At 38.3% G+C, this 21,344-nt stretch overlaps 1 pseudogene; it reads left to right on the top strand.

The window, feature by feature from the left end:
* Positions 1–4,639: 4,639 nt before the first annotated feature.
* On the top strand, positions 4,640–5,298 carry LOC100656873 (tetraspanin-13-like; annotated as a pseudogene).
* The last annotated feature ends 16,046 nt before the right edge of the window (positions 5,299–21,344 follow it).

The following is a 21,344-nucleotide window of genomic DNA, read 5'->3' as shown; positions in this document are numbered from 1 at the left end:
AAATAAAGGCAAAAGAAGAGTGTTTTAGATCATTCTCTCCTTCCCAATTCTGCCTCATTTTCAATTTTTCAAGATGGAAGGGAAGAAAGGAAGAAGAAAGGATGAGATAGGAAGAAGAAAAAGCCCTCCAAGGTCAAGGACAGGTGACTGGGGAACTTTTTGTCCTAACATATTTCACTTCTTCATTTATGTTCTTAGTCCTTGACTGTTTTTGCTTTTTCCTCCTGAGGCACCTGGGCTTCAGTGGAGAGACAACTCAATGACCCCCACGAATCCAACACCACATGCTACTTATATAATTAGAATCCACATCATAATTACTCTCAATGTTTCTGAATACCCCCATTTAGGCAAGCCCTATTCCTGAGTGATAAAGCAGGGAATGAGTTAGAATGAACTTGACAGCACACAACAACGACAAATGTTTTGTCTTACGTTTTATGATAGGCAATGGATACATATTTATTATCTTACAAAATCTAATGCTATCTCATTATAAGATAATTAGTCAATTAATAAACAAATATTACTTAGTACCTAACATGACTCCAGAATGTCACAAGGCTGACTGGGGTATAATGTATTTCCTGATGATACAGTAACCATAATTTTATTTTTTACCTGAAGTAAAATAACTTATTACCAAATGATAAAGTATGCCATATGCATAAGTTTTTGCTTCAACAGTAATTTCTACTTCTAAAAGAAAACCTTGAAGACCATTGTAATAAATTATCAAAAAATATGGGCATATGTATGTAGTGAACCTGCTTTATGTATCAAACACTGGTCTGATGCCTGTGAGTGCATGTTTGGTGTAATTGGATAGGATATTTGAAGACAAGATCTATAGAGGAATCTGAGTATTGGATGCTGGACTTGGCAGAGGGCTGCTACCTGATCAGAAGCTGACTTCACTGAGAATCACATTTCACAAGAGAAGAAATGCTATCAATACAATAAAATTTAGGTTCAAATAAAACTCTTTCTCTCCACCAAAGATAAGCACAAGATCTCTTTCTAAATGAAGTCACATTCTGAGATCCAGGGTAGGGACTTCAACACATCTTTTTTTTGGAGGGCAGGGGGGACATAAGTCAATATATAACAACAGATACTTTTTTTTCCTACTTGAATGAGATTGTTGCTGGTCCCTGAAAGATGGATGAGTCAGAATGTGGAATGTGGAAGCCGGAGTCTGACTAACCCACTCCCACTGCCATTGAGTCAAGTCTGCCTCATAGTGATCCTATAGGACAGCATAGAATTGCCCCATAGGGTTTCCAAGGCTGTAAATCCTTATGCAAGCAGACTGCCATATCTTTCTCCTGTGGAGAGGGTGGTGAGTTTGAACTGACCTTTCGGTTAACAGCCAAGTGCTTTAACCACTGCGCCACCACGGAGCCCAACTACCTGCGTTCAAATCCCTGATTAACACTTTTTCATTTGTGTAAACTTAATCTCTTTTCATAGGTGTTATCATCTGTAAAAAGTCATGATAATAACAGTACCTACCTCCTAGAGTTTATGTGAGAATTAAATGAGTTAATACATGGAAAATGCTTAAAACAGAAGTAAACTAAATTCAGGGTTAGCTATTATTAAATATATTTTGTCCATCAACTGGGGTGAAAGGAAATAACTGAATACGGAGTGGGGAGTAGAAAGTGGAAGGTGAGAGAATGGAGAGAAAAAACTAAAAAATATTTTCTTAAGGTCAAAACATCTCTCTTTAATCATTGACCAGAGTTTGGTTTATTGAAACCGTGGGGTCTTGAAGAAACATTCTCTAAAGCAGTGGGATGAAAAACCCCTGGCTAGCGAGAACAGATGGGTGGTGTCAGGAGTGAAAAAGGAAGAACAGCTGGGCATTTTTACGGATGCGACAAGTTTGTTTGCAACATAAGGTGTTTGACTTTAGGCTCGTATTTTCAGCCCTGTTTTATATATTTATTTAACAGACTAGCAGATTGTAGCGCAAATTTACCTTTTGTGCTTGCTTTCATATAATGATTTCCTAAACAATATTATAATGTCATATAATAAAAGTGCTTCCTGCTTTTCAAATGAAGATTTCAAGAAAAATGTGGACTTGTGCCACAGTTACCATCATAAATGAGAGAGAATAACAAAAGATATTTGTTTTCCCTTGGGAATGGTACAAAATAAAGTAAGAATAACTTGACTCAGGACCATATCAATAAACAATATTCCCAGGCAGCCTGGGTTCAAAGTCCTTTCTAGTTGTGTGATCTTGATCAAATTATTTAATCTTTCTATAATTTGGTTTTTCCATTCATAAAATGGAGATTATTATAGTCCTAGAGCACAGAGTGTTTAACAGGTTTAAATGAGTTTATATACAGAGAGTTCATAGAACAGTGCTTTCATATAATAACTACTATCAGTGTTTGCCATTCTATTGTCGTCTCTGACAATTGATTTCTAAAGCAATTTAAAAAAAAAAAAAGTTGCCATCAAGTCAGTTTTGATTCATGATGACCCCATCTGTGTCAGAGTATAATTGTGCTCCATAGGGTTTTCAATGGCTCTGATCTTTCAGAAGTAGATCACCAGGGCCTTTTTTCCAAGGTGCCGCTGGGTGAATTCAAACCTCCAACCTTTAGGTTAGTGGCTGAGAGCTAAATGGTTTGTTTCACCCAGGGACTTTCTAAAGCAATGGGCCCTATTATATTGTTAGCTATGAGGAATCTCATAAACATAATCAATTTCTAATAAGACCAGGAAGAGACCAGTTCTAAAAACAAAATGAAGAGAGTACATTTTTTACATGTACTATCATCTACCCTTTTATAAAGACATATATACCGTAAAAATGGGGGCTCATTCCACTTACCTGTTCAGGGAAACTACACTACACTTACAACAGCCAAAAATAAAAAAATAAAAACCCACTGCTGTAGAGTCGATTCCGACTCACAATGACCCTACAGGACAGAGTAGAACTGCCCCGCAGAGTTTCCAAGGAGTGCCTGGCAGATTCGAACTGCCGACCCTTTGGTTAGCAGCCTTAGCACTTAACCACTACGCCACCAGGGTTTCCGTTATAACAGCCACATTCTTTTATATATGATAATATTTATCAGCTACCCCTCTTTGAGGAAACCCTGGTGGCGTAGTGGTTAAATGCTATGGCTGCTAACCAAAGGGTCAGCAGTTCAAATCCACCAGGCACTCCTTGGAAGCTCTATGGGGCAGTTCTACTCTGTCCTATAGGGTCGCTATGAGCTGGAATCGACTGGACGGCACTGGGTTTGGTTTTGGTTTACCCCTCTTTGAAACAATGGAGACCCCCAGCCCCCCGCCCCAAATCATGAATGTAGTTGAGCACTTTTGTGGGTAAAATTCCATGAGCTTGTCCAGTGTCTTGGGCTCTTGATCTAACATCAGATTTTCTTGCTACTGGCCAATGCCAGGCACCCTACATGTATTCATAAACACAGCAATAGACAAAATGGCCTGTGTGGTCATCTTACTGGAAAACTATCAAACTGCTAGCAATAAATATACTCATTTTGAAAAACTCAATATTTGCCCCAATCCATATAAACTACTATTTTTAAGGCTAGAAGTGACTGGAAGGAGAAGCTAGCATGTGTTGATCTCCTAGGTGCTTCACATACTCCATCTTATATGACATGGGTTTAGCATTTTTAAATTAGTTTAGCTTGTAGATACTTTATCAAGTTAAAACAATACTGAATGATGAGTCAGGACACCTGAGGAAAAGAAATGTTTACAGTCTCTCTTCACACTAGGAAATATAATAGCAGTAAAAGTCATTTGCGACCTCATAGGACTGTAATTTTTTTTTCTTTTTTCCCCTTAATCTGGATCTGGGAGTAGAGGTAGCTCTTTTTCCTGAGCTAAAAAAAAAAAAAAAAAAAAAAAATGGAATTTATATAGCATTATGTATATTACAATTTTTTCCATTAGAAACAACAATTAAGAGGCCTTGGTTCAGAAAAGCCAGGCTCTGCCCTTTTAGACAGCTAGGTTTTCTAAGTCTTCTTTTAGAGACCATTTTGCATAGGTATGAACTTGTCTAAACCATGAGTTCATGGAACCCAAAGGCCATGTTTCGTTGTTTTACTTCCTTTCTCCAATTTTTAGCACAGAACTTGAATTTTAACAGATCAATTAATCAATTGAGTCAAGAAGTTCTGAAATCTCTTCTGAACAGTCCTGCTCAGATAATGTGGTCTCTTATTAGCGTTTCCTAAGGATCAAGTAATACGACAACTATACAGCTATTAAAATCTTCCAGAATAGTCCATAGTTTAAATGTTCTATATTGTTGTTAGGGTCCCTGAGCAAGGCAAATGGTTTTTGGCGGTCCTAACTCACCTAGCAGCACTGTGACAGAAAGGGACTTGCTAGTGCTTCTGTAAAGATTACAACCAAGAGAATTCCATAGAAGCGGCGGCCTCAGGTTCGAGAGCGGGTCCCAGCCGCCCCGGGCGCGCGGCGCATTGCAGTTCCGGCCACCGCGGCTAGTACCGCGCGCGCACTGCTGCCTTGCCTGGGCCAGGCCCCCAAAACAAAGACAAAGGGGCTGCCTGGGAGGCTCTACGGGAATTGAATTTACCTGCAGCTTCCGGGAACCACAGGCTCCAAGATGGTTTGCGGGGGCTTCGCGTGTTCCCAGAATTGCCTGTGCGCCCTCAACCTTGGTCAGTCTGCTGCTAATTGGAATTGCTGCCTGGGGGATTGTCTTCGGGCTGATTTCCAGTCTCCGGGTGGTCGGTGTGATCATTGCAGTGGGCATCTTCTTGTTCCTGATTGCATTAGTGGGGCTGATTGGAGCTGTGAAACACCATCAGGTGTTGCCTTTTTTTTTTTTTTTACGTGATTATCCTCTTGTATTTATTGTCCAGTTTTCTGTATCTTGTGCTTGTTTAGCCCTGAACCAGGAGCAGCAGCGTCAGCTTCTGGAAGTTGGTTGGAATAAAACAGCAAGTGCTCGAAATGACATCCAGAGAAATTTAAACTGCTGTGCGTTTCGAAGTTTTAATCCAAATAAGACCTGTTTGGCTAGCTGTGTTAAAAGCAGTCACCAGTGCTCACCATGTGCTCGATAATAGAAGAATATGCTGGAGAGGTTTTGAGATTTGTTGGCAGCGTTGGACTCTTCTTTAGTTTTACAGAGATCTTGGGCGTTTGGCTGACTTACAGATACAGGAACCAGAAAGATTCTCATGCTAATCCTAGTGTATTCCTTTGATGGGAAAACAAGGAAAATCATTAATTTTCTGACCTTGTTCACCATCTGTAACTTTTAAGTTAAGCTGATTTGCCCGTTTAATTGAGGAAACAGTATCTGAAAAATTACATTATTGACAGTGGAATTAGATATTTTTACCCTTAGGTTTTGCTAAATGTTTTTCTTTTTTCATTGTTGAAAAAAATTGAAACTTGTGGTTTCCTCCAATAAAAAAAAAATTTTTTTTTTTCCAGTGGTACCCATAACCTGCTGTATTCACAGTGTCTGGCGCTGTCCACCGTGGCCTTTCTTAGCATTTGTACCTGCAGAAAAACTTTGTATGACACTATCGTGTTGGTCATATTGCGAATCTAAATACACATTTCACTGGAATAATTTTATGTAGCACTGTGCTGTGTAGATAGTTCCTACTAGAAAAAAGAGTTGAAGTTTATCAAAGCCAGGAAGTATGAGATTCTGTTATGTTAAATTCAATAAGGGAAATCCAAATTCCCAATGTTTTTTGTCTTTTAAGGAAAGGTGTGTTGTGGTGAAAATTGTTAATATGAAAGTGATACTTTAGTTCTAGTAGTCTTTTATGATTAGTCTAGTGTATTCTAGAAGTAACTGTATCTTTAGTAAAGTTTTGGTTTAGTGTTGGGGCTTTTCCAGGTAAGTACAATGGAGAAGTAGCCTCATGAAGCATTCTAATATGTAGCATTTACCTTCAGCCTTCAAAATGGAGCAAGTTTGTATAATTAAGAAAGTATATACAACCTTGATTGTTCTTTTATAGTAATTTGAAGTCCAAAAGACTGCCGTTTTAAACATGTTACTATGAATATGTTGGCCCATGTAGCAAAAAGATATTTGATTATCTTATGAATGGTTAAATACCTTTGTCATGAAATTTCTCAGTATTGTCACAGCAGCTTGTCAAATCCAAGCATATTTGAATGTGATCACTCATAATGTAAAATAGTATTGTATATTATGTTAAAAAATTAAAGAGTGGAAACGTTTCTTTACATAAAAAAAAGAAAATTCCATAGAGCAGTTCTAGTCGTGACACATGGGAATACCATGATTTGGAATCAACTTGATAACAACTTTTTTTTTTTAATATTGTTATACAAAGTGTGAGAAAATATGTGTTTCTGGCTTTCAAGATATAAATGTAGTAGATAAATATTATACAACTGGTCCAGAAAACTCTGTACTTCAAGAACCCCAACACACCCCTAAGCATGGAAAGAAGAGCACAACCTTTGGAATCCAAAGGACCTAGGTTCAAATCCTTACTCTACTCTTTATTGGAGGTTTCCCAAGGGGTTTTCCAAGGTTCTTGTTGGAGAAAAACATTGTACAATCAAAGTCTTACTTGGATATCACTAGACACAAAACATAAAGGCAGAACGTTTCTCCTAGGAGCAGGGTGAAGGACCTGGACTGAGTTAATTTAGTTCCCCTCTAACCCACTCATACATAACCCACCACACCATATCCCATTAGATTCAGGAGCGCAAGGCTCTGTGGACAAAAATTTGGAAATCGTTGATTTTATCTTCCAGAATCTGAGTTCCTTCAACTTCAAATTGGTAATGAAAATATCTGACTTAATCAGGTTTGTTTATCTTGAAAAGATCTTACATTCACAACATTGTTTTGGTCTTTAATATTTAGATCTCACTTTAGAACTTTTTTCTTGATGGAAAGAACAGGGTTATGAAACAGTTTACTTTCCCAACCCAGCATGTCCTGGTTCCTCATATGTTCTCTAAGTCTGCTTGCAGAATTAATACCTTCTTTCACTTACCTTTCTATCTGCCTGTTGCTTAGCATGTTGTTGTTGTTAGGTGCCCTTGAGTTGGTTGCAACTCACAGTGACCCTATGTACAACAGAATGAAACACTGTCTGGCCCTGCAGCACGTATGCTGAGCCCATCATTGCAGCCACTGTGTCCAGTCCATCTCATTGAGGGTCTTCCTCTCTTTCAATGACCCTCTACTTTACCAAGCATGATGTCCTTCTCCAGGGTCTGATCCATCCTGATAACATGTTCAAAGTACGTGAGACATAGTCTCACCATCCTTGATTTTAAGGAGCGTTCTGGCTGTACCTCTTCCAAGACACATACGTTTGTTCTTCTGGCTGTCCATGGTATATTCATTATTCTTCACCAACACCATAATTCAAAGGCATCAGTTCTTCAGTCTTTCTTTTTCATCTCCCAGCTTTTACATGCATATGAAGTGACTGAAAATACCATAGCTTGGGTCAGATGCACCTTAGTCTCCAACATGACACCTTTGCTTTTTAACACTTCGAAGCGGTCTTTTGTAGCAGATTTTCCCAATGCAATACGTCATTTAATTTCTTGACTGCTGCTTCCATGGGTGTTGATTGTGGATCTAAGTAAAATGAAATCCTTGATAACTTCAATATTTTCTCTGTTTATCATGATGTTGTTTATTGGTCCAGTTGTGAGGACTTTTGTTTTCTTTATGTTGAGTCATAATCCATACTGAAGGCTATAGTCTTTGATATCCCTCAGTAAGTTCTTCAAGTTCCCTTATCTTTCCACAAGCAAGGTTGTGTCATCTGCATATCGCAGGTTGTTAATGAGTCTTCCTCCAATCTTGATGCCCTGTTCTTCATATAGTTCAGCTTCTCAAATTATTTGCTTAGCATACAGATAGGTTAAGCATGGTGAAAGATACAACCTTGACACACACTTTTCTGATTTTAAACCACACAATATCAATCTCCTTGTTCTGTTCAAACAACTGTCACTTGGTCTAGGTACAGGTTCCTCATGAGGAAAATAAAAACAAGTCTACAGGAGCCAAAATATGACCTTAAATATACCCTATCTGAATTTAGAGACCATCTCAAGAACAGATTTGATGCATTGAACATTAATGACTGATGACCAGAAGAGTTGTGGAATATGGAATGAAGGACATCATAAATGAAGAAAGCAAAAGGTCATTAAAAAGACAGGAAGAAAGCAAAGACCAAAATGGTTGTTAGAAGAGACTCTGAAACTTGTTCTGAAATCACTTTACCATACACACCTAAAAAAAAAAAAAAACAGTACTTCTTATATTGTACTTGGAATTTCCTTAGCCAGTGTTTCAGTTGCCTATTTTTATATAATAAACCACTCACAGACATAGTGACTTAAAACAATAATAATAATTAGGATGCTGGAGACCAATTGGTCCCTGAGTTGTGCAAACAGTTTGCACTAGACTACTAACCTAAAATAAATCCCTGGGTGGTGCAAATGGTTATGTACTCAACTGTTAGCCGAAAGTTTGGAAGTTCAAACCCACCCAGAGGCACCAGAAGACAGGCCTGGAAATCTGCTTTCGAAAGGTCACAGTTTTGAAAACCCTAGGGAGCAGTTTACTCAGCAACACACAGGGTTGCCATGAGTCAGAATCAACTTGATGGCAACCGACAACAACTAACCTAACAACTGGTGGTCTGAACCCACCTAGTGCCAACATGGAAGAAAGGCCTAGTGGTCTGCTTCTGTAAATATTACAGCCAAAAAACCCCTATGAAGCCATTCTACTCTGTAACTCATGGGATACCATGAATCGGGATTCACTCTACACTAATGGACTTGGTTTGGTTATGGTTTGTGGAGCCAACAAGCTGTAAAAGTCCACTTACACTCTGTCCAAGGGACTTTATCATGCCTGGAGTAGAGCATCTGACTTGTGAGTTACAAAGACACAAGCAAAAATTTGAGAATTTCTTCTTTAGCCTCTTGGTAATTCAATTTCAGGGATCAGAGAATCTTCCTTATTTTTGATCAGTGTTAGGGGCTTCCAGGTCTTGGGCAGGATGCTGAACGAACTAAGCAGGACACCTGAAAACCTTTTAATGAAAGTTCTCTGGACTATTTTCCGTCTTGTGGGAGGGATGATGCCTGCCACTCAGTGAAGGGTAAGAGACAAAGTGGCACAGTACCTGATGAGTTATCACAGTGTCTCATGGCACCTAGGCCCCCACACAACTGTGTTAACTGCCCTCTCAGCAAACCCTGCAGGGATGAGGTTATAACTCCATTTCCAGCTGCTGCTGTCTGTTGTGCCTGCTGGTTGGGAATCTGATGACTCAAAGCCACCATCCCAGGTAGCAGCTGGGCTTCCTTTGGTTTCTCTCTTCTCCTAATGTTCCATTAACCTCCCACAGCTGGCTTCCCTGTGCACAATCAGCAATTCAGCTAATCTCTCCCCTTCTTGCAGGAGGTTCATCGTTAATATATCCTTGCTCTGCTCCCCGCTTCCTCTCGGCCTACCAGTGTTCTCTATGAGTGCATGCTGTGCCAGAGGCGATTCATCCTGCTGCCTGCTCAGCACCAGCTTTGTTGGGTCTCAGCACTGTTGGGCCCTAAGGCAATATATGTCCAGGTCCATTAGACACTGAGTTGGAAGCAGTGTTAGGATATCTGTTTGTTTATGAACATGAGCTCTCAAAGAGTTGAGTCCACGTTCCCTCCTTTGACCTGCTGGCATGTTGTTGTTCAGACTCCGGTATTTTTAAGGCAATGCCCTCTCCCATTACAACAGCTCAAATTAATTATGATCATAAAAATTTCAGTAACAATGGTTTATAAAATAATAATATCATTATAATAGACAATTTTATGTATAAATGCTACAAGCAGACTCCCATTTAATTTGTACATCTCTGTGCCTTAAGTAATGTTAGTAAGGATACCTGGTCACTGGAAGTTTACTAAAGCTGCTCATGCCATCCAAGTGGCAAGGAAAATCTTGCTCTTGATCCTGACTTCCCTATTTTCTTAAGGCTGGAACTTTTAACTATTATATATAATAATAAGCTAGCTATCTGTTAAGGAAACCTGCTGGGGCAGTGGTTAAAGCGCTTGGCTGCTAACTGAAAGGTCAGTGGTTGGAACCCACCAGCTGCTCCATAGCATAAAGATGTGACAGTCTGCTTCTGTAAGGATTTACAGCCTTAGAAACACTATGGGGCAGTTCTACTCTTTCCAACAGGGTTACTATAAGTCAGAATCCACTGGACGGCAATGAGTTTGGTTTGGGTTAATGGTAAAACCATTAGGAAAGTTGATATAAATTAATTTGGTATATTTAAACATATGGTATGTTCGCTTTATATGAATTGAAAAATAAAACATAAAAAGGAAATGTCAAAAGGATTTCCAAGTATGGCCCTTCAGAAAACCAAGGATACTTTTTCCCTCTCTTCTACTTTTAAAAGGCATGTAGGCAGAAATGTTTAAGAAGCATTGATGTTGATGACAAGGAGCCATCAGTGTTTTTAAAACAGAGAAATAGTGTGACTCTAACCACATCACCCTTCTGTCTCTGAATGGCATAACTCCTATCTATGATTCCAGTTTAAACTTGAGCTACATTGCTTACTCTCCACCCCAGACAAGCTGTTCTTTTAGATGCCACCAATATTTGACCTGCCATATTCTTTCTACCTTTTTTTCCCCTTTACTTCTAGGTAACTCACATTCATATTTCAGAGCTCAGAAAGATGTTGTTACTCAAGGAAGTAAACTTGCCAAAGTTACTTCCTCAGGCAGTCTATCCAATGTCCCAGATTAGGTCAGACTCCATATTATCAACTCTATAATCTTTTTTTTTTTAATATAATTTTTATTGTGCTTTAAGTGAAAGTTTACAAATCAAGTCAGTCTCACAAAAAAACCCAAATACACCTTGCTACACACTCCCAATTACTCTCCCCCTAATGGACAGCCCCCTCTCTCCCTCCATTCTCTCTTTTCCTGTCCATTTCACCAGTTTCTAACCCCCTCCACCCTCTCATCTCCCCTCCAGGCAGGAGATGCCAACATAGTCTCAAGTGTCCACCTGATCCAAGAAGCTCACTCCTCACCAGCATCCCTCTCCAACCCATTGCCCAGTCCAATCCATGTCTGAAGAGTTGGCTTCAGGAATCGTTCCTGTCCTGGGCCAAGAAAAGGTCTGGGGGCCATGACCACCAGAGTCCTTCTAGTTTCAGTCAGACCATTAAGTCTGGTCTTATGAGAATTTGGGGTCTATATCCCACTGCTCTCCTGCTCCCTCAGGGGTTCTCTTCAACTCTATAATTTTATGTGTCTCTCCATCTTAGCACATGTCACAGTTTTAATGTTACATTTGATGTACTACTATTTGATTAATCATTATTTTCCTCAGTTGGAATACAGTAGAATGTAATCTGTAGGAAGACTGGGACCATGCCTACTTAACCATCCCTGGTGCTTAGCACACCACTTCACATAATATGGATACTCAATAGCTGTTTAACGAGGAAGAAAAGGAAAGAAAGAAAAAAAGAATGATAGAAGGAAAGAGGCATAGCAAATGTGGACGGTACCTGCTCCTGTCAACTTGGAGGTCAATGCAGAGGGCTCACATCCCGCATCTCTCTGACAGCATTCTTTGGACGTGGAAGTGTGCTTGGCCTGTATAGTAGACAGTTTAGAAGGACCAGAGAGTTAAAGCAAATTAAGCAACCTTTGACAATTAAGAAATACAAGTTCACGGATGAATACCAAGTTTCTTTGACCCTTGGTGGGATAACACTGAGTAATGTTTTATGATGTTTCTCAGAAAATTGAGCCCCACAGTTCCACAATAGGATTATGCTTATTTATAGATCTTTTATTGGCGTTCTTTACTTCCCACTCCCACTTCCCCACTTTCTCAAAGTGCCTCCTAGGATTACCTGGCAAATGGACTACCTGCACTCAAATCTTTTTGTCAGGGTTTAGTTTAGATGACCCAAACTGATACAGGAAGGAAAGAGGGAATTTGTGGGGAGGAGGAAAATTGGAAAAGTATGAGGCAAAAAAAAAAAAAAAGAGAAAGAGAAGGAAGAAGGAAGGAGGAGAAAAGAAGGATTGAGGAAAGAAAGAAGGAAAGAAAGGAAAAAAGTGAGAAAAAGAAAGCAAGAGGATAAAAGGAAGATAAGCAGAAGGAGTAGGAATAAGTGAAGAAAGAAAGAATGAATGGAAAATGAGGGAGGGACACAAGAACACAAGAAAGGAAAAAAGAAGGAAGTTAGATAAGAAAAAAGAAAAAGGGTAGTGATTTTCAGCAGAAGAAACTAAGATTTATAGAGGCTGATGGCAGGAGACCAAGAGAATGTTGGGAGAACATTTCTTAAATATACAAAAATGATTGTTGTGCTTCTCCCTATAATGCAAAATAATGTTTCCTACTGTCCTGTTGGAAACCCTGGTGCTGTAGTGGTTAAGAGCTATGGCTGCCAACCAAAAGGTTGGCAGTTCAAATCCACCAGGTGCTCCTTGGAAACTCTATGGGGCAATTTTACTCTGTCTTAAAAGATCGCTATGAGTCAGAATCGACTTGATGGCAACAGGTGTTTTTTTGGTTTTGCTGTCTGGTTACAATGCCCAAGCTCAGTACCAACAAGCAAGAAAGTCTTGTTCATCTCGCAAAAAGACAGCTTTACACGTTTCTCCGTGTCCATGCCAAGGTTCTCTTCCCACACATATGCCCAGGATTATTTGGTCATTCCTTAAGAACAACCAACAGTGAGAAAAATACTGGGTAGAGCGGCTAGGAAGCAGCAGCAAGTCAAGTCTTCTCCACTCCTGAGCATGTTACTGAATTTCAGGGGAGGCGTAAAATACGCCTCCTCCATTGTATCACTTCCAAGGAGAACATAAAAGTGAGAAACAAATTTGCTGAATGAAGATAAAAGTGTGACATTGGCATGTCATTTATGAGTTTTTCTGTCACAATAATTGCTTATGCCCAAGCCACTGGGAAAATTATGGATTTTGTTTTCTTTTTGACATTCTCCATTTAATTTTTTTCTTGTCCCTAGATCAGAGGAATTGACCCAACTTCAATGAAAGGAATGAGAATCAAGAGCCTACGGTTCGTAGTTAGCTCTGCCATCAACTAGCTGGTAAGATCTTACAAACCACTTCATTTCTTTATGCCTTTTTCTAGAAGAGTCTGGATTAATTCTACAGTATTCAAAGTGGGCTTTGTAGAACACCTTCTGGGGCCACCAAGGACTGGGGAGAAAAGGGAAAGAGAAGACCCTCCACGATTGCTCCAAGAAAGTAGCTCTAATGATTTGTTTTCCATACAAGGCATTTGAATAAGGTTTCATCTAAAGAAAAATTTCCACTAAAAATTATTAATAATAGCCAGGAAGAAGACCTTTAAGGTCCTTTCCAACTCTAAATCCTAATTCTATTAGTGAACACAGAAACCAAGACAAGTATTCCCTAAGACAAATTCATCCCCAAAATAGTATTTCATTAAGTGAAAATGGAGGGATTATTATAAAGTTAAATGTAGGAGTAATCGTTGTTTAGGAAACATTGAGTATCTATTAACGGTGATAGAATATTTGGCAAGGGATATTGGTGGTTTTCCATGATATAATTGATGCAAACGGTGTCACTGAACTGTATATGTAAAACTGTTGAATTTGTTAATGTCGTATTTTACATATATATACATATATATAAATCACAATAAAAAATCAATAAATTTTTTAAAAAGTTAAATGTGAGAGTGTATTAAATTACAGAAATGTTATAACCATACCTGACAAATGTGTTTCTTTCTTATAATCCTTTCAATTTCCCTGCAGACTGAAAATAGGTCCTCTGAGCTTCCTGAGGAGCACTGTAAAAGTATGTCTTTAAAAAGGTAGTTTAGGTTGCCTCACCTTCTCATCCCTGGCTCTTATCAAAATGTCAGTGGAGCACACACACAGAGATGATTTCTCTCCCCTTCCAAGCACATTAGCCCTCAGTCTGTGGGTTAGATGGCTGTCACAGAGCTTGAAGACAGGGGAAAAAGACATGAAAAATATTTCTTACCTTAAGTTCCTTTTGAGGTTTGCCCAGGCCAGAAAAAAATGTAAAAAGTGATTCTCTTCCGGGTTGGCAAGTTCCAAGAGATCAAGCTGTGTACAAAATGGCAGTGGTGTTGAGGGGGAAGCAGCTTCTCCAGGCCCCTCAAACTCCAGCAGACCTCTTGATCAGTTCATTAAAGAAGCAGAAAGAGGTGAAAGGTAACAAGATGAAATGTCAAGGTATGTGAGAGATCCTTGCTGACTTGGTAGCTCCAATTGGGTTTAAGAAAAGATACCTGGGTAGGTATAGCAATGATGTGAAAATGGAAATATTTCTGGATATTTATGAACTCCATCAAACACTTTACCACTTCTCCCACTCTGAGGGATAGAAGCTGTGTTTTGTTTGTACTGGGGTTTACAGTCACAGCCCTTCATGTTGGGCTTCAATTCACACCTGTGAATAAGACATTGTTCTGAGTTTCCCAGGCTCCCCTAATCTAGATGGAAACCTTCATGCCAAAGAAAGAAAACGAGCTATTTGCAAGGAGACTATTCTTACCCAGAGAATTCTATGAAATGTTAATTTTTAAAAAACTTAGAATATTGGCCCTCCTCTATATAAATAAAATGAGGAACCACACAGTAAGATAATGATTAATTAAAAATATTTTGAATCCTGGCTCTAAATCTTACTACCTGAGTGACCATGGACAATTATTTCATCTAAGTTTGTGTTCTTCTCTGTAAAATATGTTTAATAAAACTTACATCCTAGGGCTATACACTATTAAAGAGCTTAATACATTACCTACTACATAGTTCATTTTATTTTATTATTAAAATTCAAAACTATTCAATAGCGTGGAATTAAACTGTGGCACTTAATGGCAAGACGCAACACTTTCTGTTTCTCATTACAGATTGGTCCATTCCTTTTTTAGTAACTTATTTAAATCCAATCCTCATTCTTATTCTAATCATAGTTTCTATTCATAGCCAGCATGTAATTATAAATATTTTAAAAGACTTGAATGCAAAGTTAAAATTTTTAAGTAACAGGGAGACATTTGAAGTATCTGAACAAGGTATTTATTAATTTCTTGAACAAATATTTATTATGTGCTTACCATGTTTTTTTTTTTTTTTTTTTTTAACATGTGGCAGGCATTGTTCTAGAAACTGGGGATAAAGAGATGCAGTAGACAAAGCTCATGGAGTTTATAGTCTCCTGATGGTAAAATGAGGAGAGGTGTTCTATAAGGAATGATAATTTGGCCGCAGAGCTCAGGGACTAGAGAGTGCAAAGAAAATCAACGAAGGGAATTTGGTTAGGAGACTATTACAGTAGTCCAGGTAAGAAGTCATAATTATTCAATACTGAAGGACAGCAATATGAGAGTCAACAAGAGGATGAATGGATGGACGAACAGATGGACAGCTGGACAGCTGGACGGACAGACAGACGGACGGACGGGCGGGCGGGTGGGTGGACGGATGGATGGATGGATGGATGGATGGATGGATGGATGGATGGATGGATGGATGGATGGAGGAGTGCTAGAAATGTGATGATAGGTCTCAGCAGCTTAAATGAGATTGGATATGAGATAAAGAGAGAAAATAATCAAAAGTGTTTCTAAGTTGTTGCTGTTTTTAAGCTTAATAGCTTGAAATTGGTGCCATTATCAGAAGTAGGAGAGGTGATAGGAAGGAAAAGAGGAACACTGATTTATAGGGAGAGTAATAGTTCCAATTTGAAGTGTTGACAAGGGATCTTGGTATGTATGTCTCCTGAACATAAACGGGAGACTGTGACTCAGGAGACACTTCAGTATTTGAGTCTACTTTCTAACATGATGATTATGAAGGGGCAAAGCAGAAAAAGAAAAGAGAAAACGAATTAAATAAGACTTTCTTTATGTAACTCATCACTGTCTCATAATGATGTAGGCAGATGAGCTTATCCAGTAGCAGTCTCAGGAAAATCAGCATGTTGGAAATTTCCACACCAAAATCTGCTTAAAATTCCAAATACATCTTTTGGTTGTTTTATCAAAGTGAAAATATGTCACAGTCCCTGGCAAGAATTAGAAATTTCTCTGAATGAGTCATGGAGAAAACAGAGCTGTTTACTCAAAGTAGTTGAATAACCTTATGGCTTAGAAAATGATTGTTTCTTCTCTGTAGAAATGATTTTTTTCCATTCTTGAAAGAAAATCTGAGGAACCCGAACTCAATTTCTCTCATGAAATACTTAGTGACATCTGGGTTTACCACAAAGTAAGAGTCAGTGTTTCACCTTGAGAAGGGCTGTGTGCACTGAATAGTCAACCTGCTAACAAGCACTGTTTATATATTCGATTTTAAATTGAGTCACCAGATATACTGTTAGGCTTTTGTAATAGAGAAATGTAAAAGGAAAAACAAAATCCATGCATTATTAAAATATCAAATACAAGGCTACAACACAATACTATCAACATACCTGATATTTACATTAAAAAAAAAAAAGGCAGGGCTCCAGTTCACGAGTAACTAAAGAAGTTTCAGACCTGATTCCTGAATGCATGGAACTTTCAGCCTGATTGGGGACATAGATTAAAAATTACCAAGTAAGTTGTCTAGTTTTGTGAATTTGTAAAGAGACAAAGGCCACATCATGTTTTAAAGATAAGGGGAGTCTATAGAAAAATGCTATTTTAACTTGTATCTTGAAAAATGTGTGTCATTGTGTAAGACTGCGGAGCAAAAAAAAAAACACCTTGCATATTGAGTTTTCTTAAGTAAAAGTATGGATGGAAAAAAAAATGCAAAATGGGTTTAGGTGACCTGGTAAACTGATTTGGCATTTGATATTTGGTAAAGATAAAGGTTGTAAATGCCTGCCTAAAGCTTAGGAACTTTACCATGCATGCATGCTTGAGGCACAGAAGGTTTCTCAGCAGAAAGAAAGTGGAATTTGAGGAAGAATAATCTAGTGAAAGTACAGAGAATAAATTGGAGAAGAGAACGCGTGGAGTCAGAACACAGAGATGTCAAGTCACTTCTGAAGGCTAGGCTTTAGACAAGGCACTAAACAATGTTCTAATGTTTCATATTTGAAATGTACCTGGCAACACTTACACATGTGTGGAAACTTCCACATGCCAGTGTTAGCTGGGGTTATATGAGGGGCGTTGTTGCCTTTTCCCATTCAGTTCCTATTGAATAAAGCGATCTCTCTCTGTAGCCAAAGTCAGTGCGAGAACCCTGAAGAGGTTTGGCTCCCGTTGGCAAGTGACCTGGATTCCTATCTTTCTAGCTGTATAAACTTGTATAACCTGGATAATCTTTCTATTCCTCAGTTTCCCAAGCTATAAAGTAGTTTTGATAACAGTTATCTACTATAGGTGAATCTTAAATGAGTTACTATATATAAAGTATGCAGAATAGTGTCCTTGGGTAGTGCAAATGGTTCAGACCCTTTGTTGGCTAACTGAAAGGTTTGGTGGTTCGATTCTATCCAGAGGCACCTTGGAAGAAAGGCCCAGCAAATATAATTCTGAAAAATCAGCCACAGAAAATGCTATGGAGCACAGTTCTACTCTGACACAAATGGGGTTGCCATGAGTTGGGGTCAACTCAATGATACTTTTTTTTTCCCTAAAGAATAATGTCAGGTACATAGTAGATACTATATATACTTTAGCTATCATTATTATTGTTATTTATTATTAATAAACTAAAACATCCGTGAGATGCATGACTGTCTAATGCCTAAACCATATATGCCACAAATGATTCCAATGTCATATAATCTGTGGATTATATCTTTTCTCCTAAATTTTACTTACTCTTAAAAGACTAGAGCAAGGACATAATATTTGATGTTCTTTATTCTCCATTTATCAGGAAAGTTCTAATTTTTTCTCTTATGAATTTTCCACAAACAAAACTAATTTAAACAGTAAAAGTTCAAAATGTGTTGGTTGCAGTGAAATACGATATACATCAGTAAAAAAGGGTTTCAGTTGATGCCCCTGAAACTGGCAGACTAAGGGTTTATCTGATACTACACTTTTTCTTTTTATTAAGGCTTGACCAACTAATCCCTAGCTCATAGCTCTAAACCCTTGGATAGTGGTGCTGGCTGCAGGTAGAAAAAAAACAAGCCCATGCTCAGGATATGTTTCTATTCCAAAACAGATGAATCACTGCTTCTTATATGTGAAAGGAGATGGTTTGAGGAATGGTGCCACATCAAGGGCTCATTGTTGCTTTCTGTTTCTGGCAGGGTGGACATTCAGTAGCAGAGTTTTGGTCAGTAGGTGACCATGTTATTGAGCCCATGAACAGGTTCCATCCTCTATCCAATGTTTACTCCATTCACAGTATCCATTGTGCCAGCAGTGGGCTGGACAATGACGCAGACTGGCTGAAGTCAACTTCCTGAGTCAGTCTGACTTTAACAAGGCAAACTGTTTAAGAGTTTCACCAAACATTATTTGATCATCATTATCTCCTCCATCCCCAACCAAGTCATATATCATATTTAATTGGTTTTGCTTATTTGTCTTTATTAAAAAAAAAAAAAAATTTTTTTTTTTTTTTTATTCTTCTCTGAGAGCCCTGGTGGGACAATGGTTAAGAGCTATGGCTGCTAACCAAAAGATTGGCAATTTGAATCCAGGATCTGTGTTTTATTTGCAAGTATATTCCCAACACCTGGCAGATTAGCTAAAAAAAAAAAAACCCTGTATTAACTAATCATTCCATAAATAATTGATGAAAAAATGAATGAATGAATAACAGGTCTTCTAAGTACAAGCATTACATTTACTGTAATCACCTGTATCAGCTCAGGGCTATGACACACCTGACATGAGTTCAAGTCATGATCTTAACACTCTTTAGCCGTGTGGTATTAAGAAAATGCCTTAAAATATCTGAACCACAGTTTCTCCACCTATGAAATTATACTTGCCTCCTTCATGATATTAATCTAGGGAAAATGTGAAATAATGCATGTTAGAATTCCCTGTAACAATAGGGGTTTGTTGTTGTTAGGTGCCACTGAGTCGATTCCAACTCATAGCAGCCTCATGTGTGAGCGAGTAGAACTGCTCCACAGGTTTTTTTTTTTTTTTTTTTTTTTTTTGCTGTAATCTTTATGGAAGGAGATCACCAGGTCTTTCTCCCATGGAGTTTCTGGGTGTGTTTGAACCACCAACCTTTCGGTTAGCAGCCCAGTGCTTAGCAGTTTGCACCACCACATAAATGAAAAATTTGATCACAAATATTAAAAACACTCTTTAAGCAGAAGTGTCTCTGAAATTTAGTTTAATGCTTTTTCTCTGTACAGATCACTTACCATGTTATTGTTAATTTACTTTTTGTGTGTCTATGTTTTACTTCTTCACCTATAACTGCGAAATGACTTATGGGGTGGACTTTGTCAAGTTTACATTCTCTTGCATTTTCCTCTGAACGTTTTCACAGTGCCCATAGTAGATACTCAATAAAACTTTTGAGTGTTTTAGAGCTTCCTATTTACTTTTTTGAACCAAATTAATTTAGGGCATTTTTTGCAAATGTGCAAAGTATATTCATCTCTATGTTCTTCCAAATTGTGCTTCATTTGGTTCATTTTCATCATTTTATTCTTTACATTTTTTTCCTTTGGAATTGCAAATATCTCTCATTAATATCTTTTTGGAAACCCTGGTGGCGTAGCGGTTAAGTGCTATGGCTGCTAACCAAAAGATAGGCAGTTTGAATCTTCCAGGTTCTCCTTGGAAACTCTACAGGGCAGTTCTACTCTGTCCTATAGGGTTGCTATGAGTCGAAATCAACTAGAGGGCAGTGGGTCTTGGTTTGGTAATATCTTTTCAAGAGTCCATGGGTGGTGCAAATAGTTAAGTGCTCAACGACTAGCCAAAAGGTTGGTGGTTGGAAACCACCCAGAGATACCTGAGAAGACAGACCTGGCAATCTGCTTCGGAAAGGTCACAGCCTTGAAAACCCTATGGAGCAATTCTACTCTGACATACATGGGGTCACTAGGAGATGGCCTGGACTAGAGGGAAATCAACATCAACAATAGCTTTTGACTTATTGGACTTTGATGGTCAAGGGAGTAGAGTGTGAGAGAAGAAAGAAAAGTGTAACTGTTTGGTGACTCATGGGACATACAATATTCCACCCACTTTTTGTGCCTCTGAAGTTCTTTGGGAAGGAGGTAACCCAATTTAACACATTTAGCCTCAAGGTGGGAGCCTTTTGAAATGCAAGAAAATAAAAAATCTTGAGTAGGAGTCTCCTTTTTGTGTAGATTGAACATTGTCTTAGGTGATGCCTCCCCAATGAGTGAATTTTCTAAACTTTTGACAGATTTTCTTTTATTTCTGTGAGATAAGCCTCCTTACCATATTTCCCAGTTACTGTGTTCTTGTGAGAATATACTTATCACAAGAATAAGCTATTGCCATTATTCATTCAATCATAGTGGCCATTTTCTCCTTTGTCATTTATGTTTCCAGGTGTTACTAGCTCCCTTCTTTTCTAACTTCTGAACAGTAAATATGCCTTTTCAATAAGGAATAATGCATTTCAGTGGTACTTTTCAAGAGATCCAAACTCCTATAAGTTATTCTTATCATGCATTCATTAACTCTATCTGTAGGATTTATTATATCCTGGCATCCACTGGGACACATGTAATCTCACATAATACATATCATGGAGACTGCTGATCCCAGATAATGAGTATCAAAATCCATAACTCATAAAAAATTCTGAATTGATTCTTTAATCAGCATGCCTTCCATTAGTGAAAACGCATGGTATCAACAAAAAATTCAAAGGAGAAAATAATTGAATCACCAAAGAGATAAGATATTGTAAGCCACAAGAAGTATTGACTGAGAAGGAGAGATTTTTCTTTCTTTTTCAAAATCCACTGATTTTTTAATCTTTTTCAAAAATCCAAGACTTTTGAAGTCTTGTTCAGCAGGAAATAGATTACAAACTCACAGTATTCTCAAGAGACCATTTACCTCTTTTTTTACCCTTTGTGCTTTTCAAGAAAACACAATGGGATGGGTGGGACTTGTGAAACCAAAACTGCTTTCTTAAGAAGGATGAGCCTAGAAAAGAAGGTTCAGCACTCATGAAAGTATCCAGTGCCTGAAAGATTGCAGCTTATCTAAGGGTTTATTTCACCTTGGGATTTATAACTGTTGAAAAAGAACCACTTCCTAACTACACTGCCATAGT

This window comes from Loxodonta africana, chromosome 7, assembly GCF_030014295.1.
Source record: "Loxodonta africana isolate mLoxAfr1 chromosome 7, mLoxAfr1.hap2, whole genome shotgun sequence".
NCBI lineage: Eukaryota > Metazoa > Chordata > Mammalia > Proboscidea > Elephantidae > Loxodonta > Loxodonta africana.
Note: the sequence above shows the minus strand (reverse complement) of the source record. Positions and strands in the feature narration are given on the sequence as shown.